Here is a 17430-nt window from a genome sequence, read left to right as displayed (position 1 = left end):
CTGGAATGTAGCTAAGGCTTCAAAGCTGAAGACAATGGAAAACAAGCAAGTTACTAATCATATCCCTGGTCAAACCAGTTCAAAGACCATCACTCTCATCAGCCAAGGTAGAGAGACAAATGATCTGAAAAGGGGTTCTGTGAAAAAGATGCCTTAAAATAATTGTAATAGCCAATGGAGTCTCATCTCACTTTTCCTCTTAGAAGAGAGGAATGTGTTGCATGCACAGAAGTGATCACTCAAAAAGCATCACTCCCACACTAGCTGTTTGTTGAATTCTTGAAAGAATATAGTTGCCCCATGCTGATACCCACAAGCAAAGTGTGAGAGAGTTCTTGTAGAATTTGACAGCTTTTTCCATGAGCCTGAGGAATGTTCATAAGGATGGGGATTTATGCCTACTTCTTGGCAGAAGAATTCTGAAGGTGGGAACCTGAGTGGAGCTGCTCATGATATTTGGGAAAGAAGTGAGATGGCTGCATTTCCACTACATGGTAGGTCAGGGATGCCTGAGCTTTTCCTTGCTTTTCAGGAAAAACTAATACAAGTTCTCTTGAAGGGATGCTGCCCAAGAGGGTTGCCTGTTGGGTTAAGGGGACAGCCTCAGAAAGACCCTGGAGGTATAATGCAGTGGGAAGGAAATGAATTATAAGTGGTCAGGTTTAGTCTATTCACCTGTCAGAAAATGCTGCAATAGGCAGAGTGGGGTGTGCGAAGGTGATGAGAAAGCTGGAGTGTCTTTGAAGAACATACAAATATCATCCATAACAGAAAAGCAGCATCTGGATGCGTGACATAACAGAGGACACACATGGGAAGATTAAAGACAAATGGAGGAAGAAGCTTTTCCTTCTTTATTCTTATACCTCCTCATTCCTTGCCCTGACCTCAAGAGGAGACAGAAGAAGGTGAGGTTGGGAGGAGGTAGAGCAAATGGCAAAGAAACAGACCACACTAACCTCCCTTTTCACTGGTTTCCAGAGTTCAAAAGATGAGAGAATCTTTAAATTGAATGCAAGGTTAAAGTTTGTCTTCAGGATGGACTATATTTTTGTTTCATACCTAAAATTGAGACTATTCTGATACATGAAAGAAACAAATAGTTATGAGTTGGGCAAGCGATGCTGTCTAGAGGTAGGGCGATGGGGTCTGACAGGGTACATTTCAAGGCAGGAGTAGGTGAGAGAAAAATAATTATTTCTTATTTGCATCCTTTGAGCCAACCTGCTTAATAAACTGGTTACATGAGACAGTACATGTGACTAGAACATAATAAATGATCAGTGCAGTCTAGCTGGTATTACCATTATTAGATATTTCAGAATTGTTGTCCCTAAGTAAATTCAGCAATGTTTGCATTGCAGGGCTAAGTTAGACACGGACTCTCAAGTTCAGCATTAAAAAATGCAGAGATTCTCACATGAATAAATAAAATATAAGAAAATCAACTGATTTGTCTATCAACCAAACATATCGAAATATCAAGTGTAACAAAAAAGGAAACAACATATTCTTAATACAAAAATGTATACTGTGATTTTTCTTGATGTAATAAACTTGTTTCTGACTACTCAGACAATCTAAAGGTATTTTTTAAGACGGATAGCACATGAATTCCATTTCATCACCAATTTACGATGAACTACTTAATCTATCACTTCTATATTTTCCTTAGTTCTCAAATAGAACAATTTTATTTTTCTAAAGCCTGAAACAAATCTTATACTAGATGAAAATCTCTCTTTCGGAGCTAAAAAAAGCCAGTTGAAGTCTCCCAATAAAGAAAATCTCTTATTCTAAGTAAATTTCTAAGGGGTCTTTTGATAGTGGAGATCTATGGTAATGTCATCCTGCCTCCATCATTAGTAGCCAAACTCTCTTAGATGAGATGTCGACGAGTAATTGACTCAGCATCCTAGCTTTCCACAGAGCTCATACTCTTTTGAATCACAGAAAGTATAGATTACACTTTCATCCATCATTAGTAGCCAAACTCTCTTAGATGAGATGTCGACAAGGAATTGACTCAGCATCCTAGCTTTCCACAGAGCTCATACTCTTTTGAATCACAAAAAGTGTAGATTACACACTGCTAAAGTATTTAGCATGTAACTTTAAAATTAAACAGAAACAGATACTTTTTCACAATAGTTTCAGTGTAAGGACAAAAATGATATTTAAAAAACTAGGAAATATAATTTAGATGAGTTATGACCAAAAATGCATTTCAGAACAAAGTAGGGCATCATTATGCCCTATTTTGGGGAAAAAAACCTTTATGCAAACTAAGTCTCACAATAGATGAGATAAGCAGTGATCGCATTGCCAAAAATCTACCACAGCATAATACAGTGAACTTTCTGTAGTTTATTCAGAAAGAAATTATTTCAATTTTTTTAAAGTATTTTTTCAAGGATGGATGAGGTGTAGGTAAAAATGACTCTACTTATAATGTTTATAAGTTATGGAAAGAGGTTATTAAAGTGTGCGACGGTTAATCTTACTTGACTGGGCCATGGGGTCCCCAGCTATTTGGTCAAGCATTATTCTGGGTGTTTCTGCAAAAAAATTAACATTTAAATTGATATACTGAATAAAGCAAGTTGCTCTCCTTAATGTGGTGGGCCTCATTCAATTAGTAGAAAGTCTAAATAGAATTAAAATGACCTACTTCAAAAAAGGGAGACTTCCTCCTGCCTGCTTGCCTTCAAACTGGAAGATTGTTTTTTCTGCACGCAGACTCGAATCGAAGCATCCGCTCTTCCTGGCTCTCAAGCTTCCTGGTCTTTGGACTGGAACATAACATCAGTGTTCCTGGGTCTCCACATTGTTAACTTATACTGCAGATCTTGGGACATAACAGCTTTCAGAACTGTATGAGTAAATTCCTTATAACTATCAGTTAATCCTAGTTTCCTGGTAGTTTTGTTTCTTTGTAGAACCTTAATGTGTCTCAAATAAGTCAAGTGTTACAGAGAAAGAGAACTTTTGACATTTATTCATTCAATGAATATTTTCAAAAACATTCTACATATTTTAAGACATTATGCCAGGTATTAGAGAAACAAATATGAATTAAATGCTGCCTGTCCTTGATGAGTTCCAGGTCTAGTTCAAATGATATGTTTGAAAACTTCATTGGCAAATCATTGTTATGTACAAAATAAGTGTATAATTTGTTGGGATATGAAGAATTAGGAGAATCTGGATCTAATTCTTACATACCAATTCTGGATAAAATAACTGAACTTTCAGACACTGGGTTATAAATGCCATTCTTTTAATTTATAGCACAATTTGTAGGACATACAGTTTAAAATACTCCACACTTCATTTCTGGGACTTTGAACTGAGAAGGTACCTATAAAAAGTTTTTTATTCCATGCTCATGAATTCGCAGAAATAATGTAATTAAAATATCCATACCAACAAGAGCAATCTACAGATTCAATGCTATTCCTATCAAACTACCAACATCATTTTTCTCATAATTAGAAAAAAATCATTTTAAAATTCATCTGAAACCAAAAAGGAGCCTGAATAGCCAAAGTAATCCTAAGCCAAAAGAACAAAGCCAGAGGCATCACCATTACCTGATTTCAAACTACACTATAAGACTATAGTAATCCAAACAGCATGGATTTGCTATGTGTCTAGAAACAGACACACAGACCAATGGAAAATAGTAAAGAACCCAGAAATAAAGCTTCACACCTATACCCAACTGATCTTCAACAAGGTTGACAAAAATAAGCACTGGGGAAAGGACTCCCTATTCAATAAATGGTGCTGAGATATTGGCTATCTATACATGATAGAATGAAAATGGACCCCTATATATTATCATATACAAAAATTCAGTCAAGATGAATTAAAGATTTAGATGTAAAGTCTGAAACACAGAGGTTGCAGTGAGCCGAGATCACGCCACTACACTCCACCTCGGGTGACAGAGCAAGACTCCGCCTCAAAAAAAAAAAAAAAAAGTCCTTGAAGGAAAGCTAATAAATATGCTTCTGGACACGAACCTTGACAACGAATTTATGACTAAGTCCTCAAAGGCAATCACAACAAAAACAAAAATTGTCAAGTGGGACCTAAGTCAACTAAAGAGCTTTTGCACAGCAAAACGAACTATCAACAGAGTAAACAGACAACCTAAAGAATAGGAGAAAATATTTGCAAACTATGTATCTGACAAAGGACTAATATCCAGAACCTATAAGGAACTTGAACAACTCAACAAGCAATAAACAAATAACCCCATTAAAAACTGGGCAAAAGACATGAACAGGCATTTCTCAAAAATAAACAAGTGGCCAAAAAACGTATTAAAAATACTGAGCAGGACTAATCTTCAGAGAAATGCAAATAAAACCACAATGATATATCATTTCACACCAATAAGAATGGTTACTATTAAAAAGTCAAAAAATAACAGATGCTGGCGAGGTTGTGGAGAAAAGGAAATATTCACATACTGTTGGTGGGATTGTAAATTAGTTCAATCCCCATGGAAAGCAGTTTGGAGAATTCTCGAAGTACTAACAATAGAATTTCCATTCAACCCAGTCATCCCATCATGGGTATACACCTAACAAAAATAAATTGTTCTATCAAAAAGATACCTGAATGCATATGTTCACTGCAGCACTAAACACAATAGCAAAGCCATGGAATCAACCTATATTCCCATCAATGGTGAACTGGATAAAGAAAATGTGGTACATATACACCATGGATTACTATGCAGACATGAAAAAGAACAAAATAATGTCCTCTGCAGCAACATGGATGCATGGAGGCCATTATCCTAAGAAAATTAATGCAGAAACAGAAAACCAAATACCACATATTCTCCCTTATAACTGGAAGCTAGACATTGGTACACATGGACATAAACATGGGAACAATAGACACTGGGGACTACCAGAGGCAGGAGTGGGAGAGGGGACAAGGGTTGAGAAACTACCTGTTGAGTACTATGCTAACTACCTGAGTGATGGGTTCAATAGTACCTCAAACCTCAGCATCACACAATATATCCTTGTAACAAACCTGTAGCAGAATCTAAAATAAAATTTGAATTTTTTTTAAATAAGACATTTTTCTTTTTAAAAAAATTGAAATTACGTATCTTTAAGGTGTATAGGATGGTTTTATATATATATACACACACACACACACACACACATATACATATATTAGTAAACTAAGCTTTCAAAAAGATATATAGTCTCACTATTGCCATATAAAAATAACTGAATAATTTTGTATGTCAGAGGAAAGTAACTCATTACCAACATAGTACTCAATGAGGAATTCTTAGTACAACCTAGAGAAGAGATTGTTTCAAAATTTGCTCCAAGTATAGCCTAGAATGTCACAGCAATGGGCAAGAAGGTTGGTCTCAAATTAGCACTTTACAGAATCAAAAACTGGGGTATTGTTTAGGTTTTGTGGCCTTTAAGATTGAAACCATATAACTGATAAAAGCAGCATTGTCCAAGACGGAATTCTTACTATTATCGTTTGTATCTGACTTGCTAATAAAGTAAAAATGTTATCTTTAGTGTTTATAAATGATAAATTAATAGTCTGTATATATGATGAATCAATTCCATATGCTACACATTCAGAAGAACTCGATTTAAGAAGATTGGTTTGTATGTTATTATAAATGTATGTCCTCCTCTTCCCCTATTAGAAATACTAAGTAAAAAAGAACATATGTGCAGGCATGTTAAATACAGGCATCCCTCAAATTTCCACTCTTGGTCTCTTCTCATTTTCAATGCTCTTCTAATGGACTACAGCCCTTTGCCAGCTATTACAGCTGTTTTACAGCTATTACTGTAAAAACAATGAATCTGAACTCTCTATACTGAAGGTCCAAAAATCCTGTGAGCTCTAGATATATGTGACCAACAATGTTTGTCAATGAGAAACATGCCATCTGGCAGGCACCTCAAACACATTATACGAGCAGGCACTCATTATTCTCCATGCACTGTGTTCTTTAATACAAACTGGAGCAAAATGAAATAAGAAAATCTCCTAAAAATATAAAATAGGCCATTTCTAACTTAATTTTGTTAACTCACCATCTTTAATTCCAATGCCTAATCTAAATTGTTTTAAGTAAAATATCGGTTATAACTATCTTATGAATAGTTATGTGCATATATTACTTATGCACTAAGAACCACAATATTCTGAAATATTGTGGAAATAGCATGCTACTACTTCTGCAGTTCTCAAAGATAGCAATTTTCTTTTTCTAGAACAGCTAAAGCCATTTCTCCTGTACATTAAATTTTAATCTTTGCAGTTAACGGCATCTTCATTTCCTTCACACACCTAGCCCTAAGTCAGAAACCTGAAAGTCATTTTTGCCTAGTGCCTCCCCTTCACCACTACCTCCCATTCCAATGAATATAAATTTTACTCATACCATTCTTAAATATGTTGCAAGCTCATCTCCTCCCTCCGTTCCTAGTACTGATGCCAAAACTTAAGCGTTGCTCTCAGTTTCTTCTCCCATCCATAAATAACTGAAATCAAATTTTCTCCCTTCCCCAATCCCTCCCATGAAACAAAACAAAAAACAGAAACCGCACCACTTTATGTTTCTCCTTTGCCTAAACACCTTCAGTGGTTTTAACTACCTACGTATAATGTCCATAATGTTCAGGTTTCTAAGTAAGGCCTTCCTTGATATGGCTCCAAGTTTCCTTTCTGGAAAAATTCTCGGTTGCCTCCAGAAGTGCTCAGTTACCGCTTTCCTTGGCCTCATTGGTCTATATTTATTTTCCTACCCAGAGCAGATCATCTTTTCCCTCTCTCACCTTGGGTCACGCTCTTCTCTCTGCTTCCCACACCTCCCTTCTTTAATCCCTACTCAAGCTTTAGAGACAATATCAAAGATCTCTTATTCTATGCAGCACTCCCCAGCTCCACTTGCTGTCTTCCATCTCTAAACAATGTTTTCAATAGAATTGCAGTAAGCATTTTACAAAACATTCCACCTGTCCTATCTTCTTGGATTCTAATAACCACCCTCTAACATGAGGAGACTGAGGCCCAGAAAATGTTGGTCCCATCATAAGGAAGTGATAGCAATGGACTTGGAGCTGAAATTCAATTAAGTCTTCAGACTCCAAGATCCACACTCTCTATATTATACCCCTCTGCTTCCTCCTGTCCCTCCTATGTGCTGTAAAGGTAGTAATGTTTACTTCTGTACCATCACACTGAGCACAGTGTTTTAAGGTTTGCTTTGTATATTTTTGCCTCTCCTTCTACTCTGCATTCTTAGAGGGTAGAATCTGATCCTTATTAACATTTTAATGCCAGGACCCAGGTTTAGCATGACATAAAACAAAAAATAATGAATTATTTATTCAATTAATGAAAGGATCTTAATTTGCTAGAATACTTTTATCTTGATGGAAGAAAGTAAATTTGTGAGACAAATACAGAAATTAAAGTTCAAGTCTCTTCTATCATAACACACAAACACGCACACACAACTCCTACCCCTCCTAACCATGTATCTTCTTACAGAACAATTATCCATTACCCCATACTACTAAGCAAGTTTCTTGAAGGAGTGGTATGCATACATGATTTCCAGTTTTTTCCTTCCTATTCATTCTTCAACCCTGTGACATGTGGCCATCCACTCCCCTGAAATAGCACCAATAAAGATGATCTTCATTTTTGCCAAATGCAATGGAAACATTTCAGAGCTCATCTTTCTAACCATTTCTGCTTTGCTTAGCAGTACTGACCACTCACTCAACATTAAGAGTGCTCTTAGTTCAGTCTTAGTTTCCTTCCTGGGATCCCCTGGCTTCTCCTCAAACTTAGATATCACAGCATTTCTTTGTTCTTTTTTTTTTTTTTTTTTCTTTATATGCTCTTACTGGAGAGTCTCATAATAAGTTAATGGATTCTAGCCCTGGAAAAATGGAGTTAGAACACTTTGATGAGTCAGTTTATAGTTACATGCACTCCTGGGTCAATAGCACAGACATTTGTAAACACTGTATAATTTCAAAAATACTTCAAGTTGGATTTTGCATGCATTGTTGGTATATTTTTGTGGCTGGTTTGCTTTCTTGATTATGTTCTATTTTGGATAATTTTAAAATGAATTTGTGTTCCTACATATTACTTCAGAATGGTAAAAAATTTCTTGAGTCCTACCAGAGCAAAATTCAGTGAGGTAATGGAGACATGCCTAGAATTTGACTGAGCTTATGTAGCTGGAAAATACATCATGATGTATTCTCCAAGATTACTCCTTATCTGGGTAAAGATGCTCCTTATATTGGTAAAAAAGATCTTTACCAATATCTCTAAAACAATAAAATAGGAATAAAACATATTTTTCCATTCCTATAATTTATAGTTATATAAATAGGTTTGTATAAGCAAAAATCATTTTGACTGTAAGTAACAGAAAACCAAATGTAAATGGCTTAAACATCTTGTCTACTGTATTATTCTCTCAATAACAAGGAGACCAGAGATAGTGCTAGTCCTAGCTTCATTATTTCAGCAGTTCTTTAAGGAGCCAGTAGCTTTTCCTCATTCTGTTCTGCCATCCTCCACCTTTCGGCTGGCTCTCTTCACGATCGCAACATGACTACTCTGGCTTCAGGCATCACCTCCATGTGGAGCAACTTTCGTAGGCAGAAAAGTAAATAGTCTTTTGTTGAATTTTATCTGAAGACCTAAGAAATTTCTCAGAAAGTCCCCAAGGGAATTTACTTTTCCTTACTTAGAATTGGGTTATAAGCCATTTCCTAAACTAATAACTGGTGAAGAGACGGAATTACCTTGCTTGATTTAGTCTAGTTCCTTCCCGTGGTATGAGGTCATTCTGATATGAAACACTTACCAGTGTTATCAACATGTGGATAGTTGAACAAAACTGGCATTTTGATACTAAGAAAGTAGGGGAGGAGGAGAAGAAATTCATTCCAGGTAGACAACCAACAATTTCTTTAGTAACTAAATTTGTGTTTTTCTAAGTTCTATCTGAAAAGATATTCAACTGAAGCAAAGCATCTCCCTAGTCAGTGTTAAAAGTGTCAATTTCCCCAATCATACAAGGCATCATGGATTTTATATCAGTCAATGAAGACTTTCCAGTTAATTTTAAAAGGGAGATTTGGGATAAGAATATACAAAGGCATTTTATTGATTCAGTTTAGCATACTGTTTGGGCTAGCAAATATATTAAATTTATACAGTTTTATATTTCATTTATAGTATATATGTATTTTACAAATTCCTTTTTTCAAGCCAGATACACAGACAGTATTTTGCACATTCATATATAGTATGTACTCCATAATGAATCTGACATAAGGAAAATGATTTTAAATTTAAAACATTAATGTAATTCAAAATATTATATTCTTCATTTTATAGCAAAATCTTGTGGGATCCTTTCCACTTAAACTTACTTTTAGTTTTTCTTTACATTTTTGATTTCTCACCAAAGCAATGCCAGTACTTGTGCTTTAGTTAAACACTTACAAATTAGACATCATTTAACTTATTTTTAATAATTATTTTAATAATTGCTATATACCATATATTCATATTATTGAATGCAGGTCTCTCATTTTACTCTGAGGCATTTAAACAAATAAAAATGTAAACCATTCTGCAAATGTGTTATCCAGTTCATGAATAAGTATGTACCTTGTCCCTGCCTCTTCTTTTGTAACATTAATATAAGGTTATTATCCTGCGCATTGTAACATTAATATTAGGATATTATCCTGTACATTGCAACATCAGCACATTAGTTTGTACATTATGTGGTCCACCAGCCACTTTGCAATATAAATAAAAATGACCAAAATCCAAACTTTTAAATCTGACTTCTTTTTATCCCTTATCAACAACTAATATATACAACACATAGAAATCATTTAGGTGCTTTATTTCATTATGTCTTCATGGACTCTCATTATCAGAGTTAAAGAGTTAAAAATATCACTCACAATTGAAAATTGATGGGTGACTATGCAAGCTTTTCAGATTGATTTGTCACATATGGAATAGTTTAATGTAACTGCTTTCCCTAAAATAAGGCTATATCCTCACATACATAAGTGCCTTTCTGAGACTATTTAAAAGCTGGCACTGAACCTTAGTGTTTGAAGTGTGTGTGTGTGTGTGTGTGTGTGTGTTGTTTTCCATGTATCCAAAGATGCGGAACAAATTTGTTGTTCACTAGGGTGACTCCCACACTAGACTGAAGAAGAGCAAAGCATAGGAACTTCCAACTAAAGAGAAAAAGGAGATCCAACTATAGATACTGTTTCAGAAGAAACACTAAGAAAGAGGACTTGAGAATTTTAACTGCTAGTAGGTAATAGCATCTTTGATAAAGCTTTTGCTCTTCCAGAAGAGGGAAACACTTTTCTTCTGCTTATTCAGCCTTCACTTTTCACACAAACAAAATGTCTACTCCCTAAGTATATGACTTGCTAGAATGGTAAGATTACCATCATCTATGTTCAGGGTGTTTTTAGAAATAAGCCAAGACTTTTGGAAGATTTTAGTGACCCTCCAAGCCTAAATACTTGCTATGTTTTGAAGAAACTTTGTCTAGCAAAGAGTTCAACATCTTTACATCATAGACTGTGGAAAAAAAAAAAAAAAAGGAAATTAGGTATTGCAGATCAGAATGCTTCACAAGGCTGGGCACGGTGGCTCACACCTGTAATCCCAGCACTTTGGGAGGCAGAGGTGGGCAGATCACTTGAGGTCAGGAGTTCAAGACCAGCCTGGCCAACATGGTAAAACTCCGTCTCTAGTAAAAATACAAAAATTAGCCAGTGTGATGGTGGGTGCCTGTAGTCCCAGCTACCTGGGATGCCGAGGCAGGAGAATCACTTGAACCCAGGAGGCAGAGGTCTCAGTGAGCAGAGATGGTGCCACACTATACTCCAACCTGAACCTTAGTGTTTGAAGTGTGTGTGTGTGTGTGTGTGTGTGTATTCCATGTACCTAAAGATGCAGAACAAATCTGTTGTTCACTAGGGTGACTCCCACACTAGACTGAAGAAGAGCAAAGTGAGACTCCTCAACAAACAAACAAAACAACAACAAAAAACTTCACAAAAAGCAACAGTGGACATTTCATATTTCTGAAACTTACTGGTGTTTACAAAATCCAGCTAATCAGATTTGACAAGTTTAGGGTATGTCACTAGATTAAGCTGTGGGTTTCTATAGCACTTATTATCCTCTGCCTAGCAACACAAAATATTCATATAAGCAACAATACTCACTTGTAAAATGCAAAATGTTAAAAATGTATGTAATTGTTTTTGTATTATTTTTACTCAGACATTCTCTGTGATCTATTAAGTGACAATGTAAAGTATAAACAGTTTTTGTGCTACTCTTGGTCCATGGCATTATAAATAATTCAATTTATATTGGTATTGGGAAACTTACTTTTTAACAAACATCTTCAAACACAATGTAATATAAAAATAGATTTTTAAGTATACATTTTGATTTTTAATAAAATAGTTATGTTTCTTTCTACTTCATTTCACAAAGTCACTTAATAAAATCCATGGTATTTACAGAAAAATTCCTGATGTTATATGCATGTGTTTTACTATAAGGCAGTTATGAGGTTGATAAAATTTCTTCCACAAATTTTTTCATTAGAAAATTCAACACAGACAAAATCTCTTTTACTTTGAACTATAAAGGTTTATTTTTTTCTTCTGCAACATATCTGTGTTTGGGTATATCCAATGATATATCCGAAGTATGTATTTAGGCTTAAACTGCCATGGTTTTGACAGTGATTTTTTTTTTTTTTAAGTAAGCCAAAATAAATAAAAATGGCACAAAACCTCATAAGGATTCATGTAACGATTACATGGAGAAATTATTTTCCCAGGTAGAGCAAGCCATCTAATTATTTCAAATATTGAAACAAATGTAGTCATTCATATAAATCATCTACTCATTAGCCTAATGGATCTTTGAAAGTATATCAATGGGGGTCGGTCGCGGTGGCTCACTCCTGTAATCCTAGCATTTTGGGAGGCTGAGGTGGTGGATCATGACCTCAGGAGATCAAGACCATCCTGGCTAACACGGTGAAACCCTCTCTTTACTAAAAATACAAAAACATTAGCTGGGCGTGGTGGTGGGCGCTTGGAGTCCCAGCTACTTGGGAGACTGAGGCAGGAGAATGGCATGAAACCGGGAGGCGGAGCTTGCAGTGAGCCCAGATGGTGCCACTGCACTCAAGCCTGGGCGACAGAGCAAGACTCCATCTCAAAAAAAAAAAAAAAAATCAATGGGATGCAATTGGGTTAATATTCAATAACTTATCAAAGAAGGAAACTTTTATTGTTTCTTCCAGACCACTCAAAACAGTCAACAACATATATTAAACTTAACACAAATTTTAACTTTAAAAAAAATTCTCAATATGAAGTTCTTTTACAGAGTTGACAAAGATGTCAGTAAGATGTAATAATAAAAGCAATTTGTATTAATTATCTATGATGATATGGACATTGTACTATATTTTTTAGCAGAAGTATGTCCCTATGCAAGTCTTTAATTAACAATGTAAATTCAGCAATTATGATCTTATTACTAAGTTTTCTACATAAGATGATTTACTTTTATTAAAGGAAATATAACAAATACTAGAGACAGAAGAGAGCTGAGAATAGAATGGAGTAAGTAATAATAAAGTCACAATACTAAGAAAGTTATATGTTTGTTGTCATAATATATAGCCAGATTATCGCTAGGAGAGATTTTTAGAAATTAATATTGAACCCTGGAGCTTCAAGGTAGATATTTCCATTGAATCATAAAATAGGATTAATTCAACTAAAATGCTAAAATCATGGGGGAGCTAGCAGTGGAAGTATTGTTGGCTTGTAACAGTATTAATACAGAGACTTATTTGACTTATTTATATTGCATTACTTTCATACCAAGTATAGAAATACTATAAAATAGTATTTTAATAGTACTATAGTACTTTAATAGGATTTAAATAGTATTTAATGGTATTTTAACAGTAGCATAAGATACTACAAAATAGTATAGCATAAAATACTATAAAATGCAGTACAAATTGCATTTTTACTTATTTACATTGCAATACTAACAAATGCAAAGTATTCTTTTTGCTGAATTTGATACATTTCTTCATTATACATTGTTGACTGTGAACACTTATGAATTAACTGTTTTATTATTGTTATTCTTTATGAGGTGCTTAATTTCTAGCTGAGAAGTAAAAGTTCAACAGCATGATACTCTCAACTACAATGATGTATTAATATAAGAAGTATAAACTCTTAAACTTAAATTAATAAATTCTAATAGGATTTCTATGTTGTCAAGTTTAGAGTAAATAATTCAATATATTCACCAATTCTTTGGGAGTAAACACATGGGGTATGAAGAAAATAAATTACTATGTAAAAATAAACTATGTCTAAAGTATAAAATAAATATAAAATAGCAGATGTTTACATGGAAAGGCAGGATCAGTGGGAGTTATTTTTAAAAGGTGAAAATATGTTCCATTGTATTTATTGATATTATCCTTCAAATAAATTCTTTTCAAATAAAATATTTATTTCATTATGCATAAAAACCTTAAAATACAACTTGCAAATTACTCTGTATTAGTCAATCATTTCATATTTTTCAGTTAATGTGAATTGAGTAAAATATCTTGAAAATTAAAAACACCTCATAATGTCACTAGCTCAAAATGACCAATATGTTTGCAATAGCATTTACTAAAATCTACATAATGCTTGTCACCTGCCAGACACTATACGATTTAAATACATAACTTATCTAATATTCTTAAGGTACCATTACTACCCCAGGTTAGTTATCTTGTTCGTATAGCTAGCACTAACTGACATACTCAGGAATCAAAACTAGGTGGTCTACTTAGGAGAGTGTACCTTTAACCATTGCTCTATCCCACCTTCTGAGGAAAATGATTCTGCCAGGGTCTGCTATGTATTTGAAAATCATTATTTAAACTATAATCAATCAGAGATGTCAAGTGTGAATATGCTTTTCTCATTATGAAAGTGAATTTGTGAGTTACAAGCAATGAAAAGGAAAGTGAGCATAATAAACGTGCCAAAAGATTAAACAGTTCAAATGTCAAGAACAGAGATACTACAGATAAAAAGCAAATAATCATATTTAACATTTGAGGTCATACCATTTAAGTTATCTATACCTACCAAAAAACTACATTGATATCACTTATAAATTATGCCCCAAGAGAACTGTCTCATTAACCTTGTTAAAAACATTAATGATACTTTATTTGTAAAATAATAAACTCATCAAAATGTTTAAACAATGTTATTGTTTATTAAACAATACTATTCATATATCTCACATTTTTATGGAAAAAAGTCAATCTTTATTTACAGAAAATTTGACATAATTTGTTTTTACCTTTTCAAATACAAAGAAGCATAGAGATTTGACTCTATTATTCTAGCCTGAAGTCAGTCAAGAAGAAGTATGACTCTTAATAAATGTGGATCTACTTTCCTTTGAAGGTATCTCTGAAAGGAGCAGTAGGAGGGAGAGCAATGTAGATCTTCTCTAAAACTGAATTTCAAAGGATTTATTTGGCCCATCTTCCACATGGGAAGAATTAGAATTTTTTTTTTTTTTTTTTTTTTTTTTTTGCCTTTTATTTCCCATTGTGAGATCCTAAATGGGAAAATAAGTCCAGGTTATGTAGGTCTTTATGCGGTATTACAGGCATTAGCAGCCATAGTGCAAGGAATATAGGACACAAAGGCCTGTGTAACTGGCTGCTGTGAACTTTAGTGGCAAACCTTAAAAAAGGGAAAAGAAAAAGGAAAGAAGACCTTTAGCACTTCCATATAGATCTCAACATCACTCAAAAAACTTTCTTCAACTGGGTCTGATGCATTAATGAGATCATAGAATTACTGCTAATTTAGCATTACATCCTTTGGTGCAAAAAGTTTATTATTATAAATAAAATGCCATCACTCATAAAAAGTAATTGGGTGTGACAATAAGCCATATCTTAATATGTGGTTTATTACTGTGTGGATTAAAAGCAGAAAGCTTAAATTAAAAAGAGAATTCCTTGAATTTAATTAAACAGTTTTAAAAATTGTTTTGCAGGTATTTAAACAGTGTAGAAACACTATGATATATATATATACTATGTAATATGTCTTAAAATCCCAACAACTCACCTTCTTTTAAAATTATGACAGATTAAAATTATGATAACTGTAATGTAAAATTAGGCAAACAAGTGAATAAAAATTGAGTAAATAATGCAATTTTACCTGGTGCACTTAGTAACAATATTCTTATTATTCAAATATTATCTTTTCATTATAAAATCTTCCTTAAACTATGATATGCATGTAGTTTCTGTATAATACCCAATGTCAGAATGAATATTCAAAAATCAATCTCATTAATGTTTTAAAAATGCAACTGCTAAACAAACATGGTTAAGTTTTTCAGCTATGCTAGTTTTTTGCCTCTCTCAAAATATAACTACTGGGCCAAGAGTTTCTAAAAGATTTTCCAGTAAAAGACATCTGTATTGAAACCTAAGACACACAGGCACTATAGTAAAGCTTCTGAAATTTTCATTTTATAATCATAAATAAAATTAATCTATGATTTAACAAGGAAAAGATTAGAATAGCAATATGAATCATATTTAAAAGAAAGTACAAGAGAATTACTTAGTCCACACAAGGTTAAAGGAACTTTGTTTTGTTTTGTTTTTTGTCAATAGTGATTCAGGAGATGAATCGGGTTCCTATGGGTTTCTGTGAATATCATTATACAAATTTATCATCAATGAACCAGTGAAGCATGAAACAGGGTTAATATAGAATGAAAAGAGAGTTTCTCCTCAATATATCACTTTATAAGCATATATTCTAGTTTTAAAAGCAATAATCTTCCACATAAAATTCAATACAAGAGTGATCACAGACCACATTAGATCGAATTATGGCAGGATTCAAATAATATTGAATCCAGGTCCTCATCTTATATAGGAATCCGTGGCATATGATCATTTCAGCTTCTTCATGGATACCCACAATGATGGGAACTTCATCACAAGGTGCTCACGAATTTTTGGAAAACTCTGTTAGAAAGCTCATGATTTAATCAAAGTAAAGCGGCTTCATCCTTTAAAATTTCTCATAGATTTATCACCATTTTGTCCTGTGGGCTATCACAGGATAGTCAGAATTCCTTTTCTTACCTGATAGCTTTTCGCTATTTAATGATAGCTTTTATTCTCACTTCTCCAAGTTAAGTCTTTCCACTGCGTTTCATAGAATACATCTATAATACACAATAATCTTTCTTTCTCTTTTGAACTTACTCTTTGCTAATGTGAGTTTGCCAACATCCTCCTCAACCAGGCGTGCTCAGAATTGAATACAACATTTAAGATGTGGTGATCATTGCAAACTATAATAGGGCATCCCTTTGTAGGACTCTATTAAAGTCCAATTTAATAACACTTAACTTTTGCAGCCATGTTCCACGACAAATACCAAGCATTTGGCCAACAAAACGATGCTCATTAGTTGTGTAGTGGACTTTTTGTACCCAAAGATCTTAACATTTATATCTATTCCTATAAGGTATTATTTTCACGTCGAACATGTTAACATGAAGCTTTGTATTTGAACCTTAGGTATCTTATCTTCAAAAATATCAAGATACTCTATTTTCTTTTCTACCAAATTCATATCCCTTCGGTGTTGTATAGTATGGAGCTACGTTGACTTATAATAGCTATCTCAATTTATTAATACTCTTAATACTCAAGAATCCCCAAGAAAAACATTTTCTTGTATGGCAATTTACATTTGAGAAATTTTGTCCAAGACTTCTTTTTCCGTTTACTTTAAAACAAGTTTTTTAGAGAATAATTTTACAGTGCAGTACATCTCCGTAAGAGCGTTTCTTGGTAGTTGATCACGATTAAGTGGCAAAATGCAGGTAATGACATGCTCAATTCCACCTTTGAGTCAGGACAAACAGTGTAACATCGACGACAACAACAACAACAAACCCTTAGGCTGATATGCCTGTGCCACAAATATCCATACATACCGCACATGAATTGTGCAGTGAGGGAAAAAAAAAAAAAAGCTACTACTTTATTCTACTTAAAGTTGTCCTCTATTCAAACTTTTATCTCACTCTTCTCTCCTTCTGCACCATAATGTTCTTTCAAGCAAAGACAGAGAGTTCTGGATGATTCCAGTCTCTCCAAATCTACATCACAGCCTCCAATAGAGGTTCTTTAAAGTCAGGTTGGAGCTGAGGGAGCCTGGGCTG

General features: G+C 34.0%; 1 protein-coding gene across 2 annotated transcripts in view; it reads right to left on the bottom strand.

The window, feature by feature from the left end:
• Nucleotides 1-17430, bottom strand: part of MAGI2 (membrane associated guanylate kinase, WW and PDZ domain containing 2) — a 1480053-nt gene that overhangs the window by 1460930 nt on the left and 1693 nt on the right. The window lies entirely within an intron of this gene.

The sequence above is a fragment of the Theropithecus gelada genome, chromosome 3 (genome assembly GCF_003255815.1).
Source record: "Theropithecus gelada isolate Dixy chromosome 3, Tgel_1.0, whole genome shotgun sequence".
NCBI classification, from domain to species: domain Eukaryota; kingdom Metazoa; phylum Chordata; class Mammalia; order Primates; family Cercopithecidae; genus Theropithecus; species Theropithecus gelada.
Note: the sequence above shows the minus strand (reverse complement) of the source record. Positions and strands in the feature narration are given on the sequence as shown.